This window comes from Pygoscelis adeliae, unplaced genomic scaffold, assembly GCF_000699105.1.
Source record: "Pygoscelis adeliae isolate BGI_AS28 unplaced genomic scaffold, ASM69910v1 Scaffold1, whole genome shotgun sequence".
Taxonomy (NCBI): domain Eukaryota; kingdom Metazoa; phylum Chordata; class Aves; order Sphenisciformes; family Spheniscidae; genus Pygoscelis; species Pygoscelis adeliae.
In genome coordinates, this window is record NW_008824051.1 from 2,335,628 (window position 1) to 2,336,495 (window position 868).

General features: G+C 41.4%; 1 protein-coding gene across 1 annotated transcript in view; it reads left to right on the forward strand.

Moving 5' to 3' along the window:
• The first annotated feature begins 695 nt into the window (after positions 1–695).
• Positions 696–868, forward strand: part of CLIP4 (CAP-GLY domain containing linker protein family, member 4) — a 31,610-nt gene continuing 31,437 nt past the window's right edge. Inside the window, exon 1 of the mRNA XM_009333623.1 lies at positions 696–732. The gene's annotated coding sequence lies outside the window, so the exon portion shown is untranslated. The remainder of the gene's footprint in view (positions 733–868) is intronic.

The following is an 868-nucleotide window of genomic DNA, read 5'->3' on the forward strand; positions in this document are numbered from 1 at the left end:
GGGGGGTTCACTCTGAGAAGCGGCCCGTGGTCGCGTCTGAGCGGTACCTGGCTTTCTGCTGGGGGAGGTAACGCGGGAAGCTTTGAAGGAGCAGAGGGAACCCGGACAGCTCTGAAACCTGCGCTCTCTTAAACTTCCAGCTTCTCAGAACAAAGTGCCGTGTTGCAAGAGCGCCCCGCACACCAGTTGAAAAACCAGTCTTGACTGTACCTGTGTACACGTAACATGTCTGCCACTCGTGCTGTAAATTTTATGGAGCAAGCAGATAATGTATGTGCAAGAGTCTTGTTCGCTGAACTTAATTTTGCTTCTTGAGCACGTACCGGTACACGATAAGTAGTCCATTATACATGGTTATTGTCAAAAATAGCATCACGTTTGTGACAAGTTCTGCTATCAAAACCCTAGCACAATTGTATTTCATCACTTGAAGTGCTTTAGCATTTGCAAGTTTTTTATAGCACTTGCAGGAAAACTTTGTGCTTTAACACAAATTGCAAATTACAAAATCTGGAGTACATCAAAAAGTTGGATCCTGTATTATACGACTTTTTTATGCACTTCTCTGTGATGTGTGGATATCAGGAAACCTGTAGTTGCTCTTCAGTCTTGTCAACGTAAGTGCGTGTGCATCTGATGACTCCTTCAAGTTTGCTTTTTTTTTTTCTGATGATATTTCTATTTTTCATTTTCAGATTTAGTTCAGTTAAAAGAACATATGGCTGGCAAATAGTAAGTATGATACTCTCTGCTGTGCTAAACTACGCTTAGTGGTAGTTTGGCAATGCTGTGAACAGGAAAATTCTGTCCTTTCTTTCATTGAATTTCTCTAACTGTTTCTGTCTGTCTAAACTCATCTTACTAATGT